This window comes from Myotis brandtii, unplaced genomic scaffold, assembly GCF_000412655.1.
Source record: "Myotis brandtii unplaced genomic scaffold, ASM41265v1 scaffold122, whole genome shotgun sequence".
Taxonomy (NCBI): domain Eukaryota; kingdom Metazoa; phylum Chordata; class Mammalia; order Chiroptera; family Vespertilionidae; genus Myotis; species Myotis brandtii.
The window spans coordinates 2,237,485-2,240,109 of record NW_005354255.1 but is presented as its reverse complement, the minus strand read 5'-3'; positions in this window follow the sequence as shown (position 1 = coordinate 2,240,109).

The window sequence follows — 2,625 nt, the reverse complement described above, 5'->3', positions numbered from 1 at the left end:
GCTTCCGGAGGCTCCGGGACCCGTGCGGGACCTCGAGACGCAGCCGGAGCCCCGCCCTGGCCCCTGGCAGCCCCCACAGTGTGCCGGCCGGGGCCTAGGATGCACTGACTCCTTCTGGCGACTCTCCTGCTCTGGAACCTGCCTCGCAGCTCCCCAGCCTGGTCTCAGCTGCCCCATAGGCACACGGCATGCTTGGAGCTCCCCAAGAGGTCATCCCGTTGTTGGCAGGGACCACAGGGGGGGATGGGCGCGAAGGTCTATGCGGGATCCTTCCCCAGTCCTGCAAAGGAGCGGTTTCTTCTGGACTGATGCGGTGGGGAGCCAGCGCAGGAGGTAAAGCAATTCCATTTGGGCTGGAGCACCCGACCCAGGTTGAGATAGAGTCAGCCCCGGCCAGCTGCCTGTGCCCCCAGCACGGTTGAGCAAAGTCCTCAGACCCTGTGCCCTCCAGGCTCCCGTTCTCTCAGAAGCTTATGGCCACCCACCCCAAACTCTGCCAAGCAGGCCCAGCTGACCTAAAGCTGGACTGTCCCTTCCCTGCCAGCCGCTTCTGTTTATATGCTGCTCCCCCCCAAACCACAGGTCAGGCTATGCTGCAGGAGCTGTGAGGCCTCACCTCTGCCAGCCCCCTGGTGGTTTAGAAGAACCTCCCCAGCCAGCCCCTCCATGTGTGCGTGTTTGTGCACGTGTGTGTGTAGACACATACATTGGCTCCAGGTGCCTGGGGTGGGGCTGCCAGACCTGCCTGCCCAGGAGAAGCCACGGGTCCCTCCTCATCCTCCCCACCTCTCCCCTCACTTGGCTGTCCCCTGCCCCCCTTCCTCCTGTATTGATGTAATCACCTGCAGGTCTTCATACACCTCTGGATGGTAAGGTGGGTACAGATGGGCCACTGCCCCTTCCCAGAAGGTCAGCTCCACGAGAGCACAGTTCTGTCCACTGCCCGGCACAGGGCCTGGCACACAGGCAGGAAGTACTCACTGAATATTGCTGCAAAGAAGGAATGTGTTTGAGCATTTGTAAATGTGTTCATGTGCACGTGTGTGTGTGTGTGTGTGTGTACTTGCATATGGGGATTGTATACGTGTAATAGCTTCCTGAGGCTGCTGTAACAAAGTACCATACACAGGGTGACTTAAAAAAAAACATAAATTTGCTCTGGCTGGTGTGGCTCAGTTGGTTGGGGTTGTCCCATGTACTGAAAGGTTGCTGGTTTGATCCCCAGTCAGGGCACATGATGGTTTCAAACTCGATCCCTGGTAGGCAGCCTGTAGGAGGCAGCTGATTGATGTTTCTCTCGTCTCCCTTCCTCTCTGTAAAAAATCAATAAAATATATTTAAAAACAAAAACATAAATTTGCTCTGGCTGGTGTGGCTCAGTTGGTTGGGGTTGTCCCATGTACTGAAAGGTTGCTGGTTTGATCCCCAGTCAGGGCACATGATGGTTTCAAACTCGATCCCTGGTAGGCAGCCTGTAGGAGGCAGCTGATTGATGTGCTGTCACATTGATGTTTCTCTCGTCTCCCTTCCTCTCTAAAAATCAATAAACTATTCTTTAAACACACACACACACACACACACACACACACACACACACACACACACATAAATGTATACTCTCACATTCTGGAGACCAGAAACCTGAAATCAAAGTGTTGGCAGAAAAAAAAAAAAAAAAGTGTTGGCAGGGCCACACCCTCGCCAGAAGGTTCTATGGGAGGATCCTTCCAGCTCCTGGTGGTGCCAACCATCCTTGGTGTCCCTTGGCTTGTAGACACAGGAGGCTGAGCACTGGGACTGGCAGGCATCTATGGGCGCCTTGGCTGTGCTGGCCTAGGTGAGGCAGCCAGCCCCAGCCCCAGCCCAGCCTGCGCTAGGGACAAGGGGGCTGCTAGTGGGAATCAGGAAGGAGAAGGACCTCTGTGCCCTGCCTGCCAGCTCTCAGGCCTCAGCTCTGTCCTGCTGCAGGCCAGTCACCAGCCCCAGACAGCCAATACCTGCCATCTTCCTGGAGATGGTCCCCTTTACAGGCCCAGCTCCCAGAGGTGCTGGGCGCCCAGGGGCTGGGGAAGGAGAAGGGCTGGAAAGTTCCCAGGGGCACAGCTGGGCCTTCCCACTCTGCTTTTCCTGGGGCCCCCAGGGATATCCCCTGCCTCAGGGAGGGAGATGGCACCTGCCCCTGTGTGGAAGGAACCTGCTAGGCAGGTGAGGCAGGAAGCCTGGCCCCACTTCTCAAGCCTTCTCAGTTTTCAGGCAGAAGGTTTTCTTTATCCAGGCTGGGGCAGGTCCAGCCAGGGCTGGTGGGCAGGACAGGCAGGGCCCAGGACAAGGATACTCCCCACCAGAGGATGCCAGAGAAAATGGCCAGCCTGAGAGGGGGGCTCAGGGTTGCCCTGACGGGCCAGAGGCCAGCCTGAGACTCCCAGAGCAGAGAGAAGGTCCTGGGAAGTGATGACTAAAAAGAAAAGAAACTAGTAGTAAATGCTCTTCCTGCCCAAGTCATGAGGGGCTTGACAAGCCTTGGGCCGGAGGTGCGGGGAGCTGGCTCTCTAGGGAGTACCCTGTCTGCCTCCAGCCAGCTCCCGAGAAGTCCCTCACTTCTGCAGGCTGACCCTCAGGAGGAGG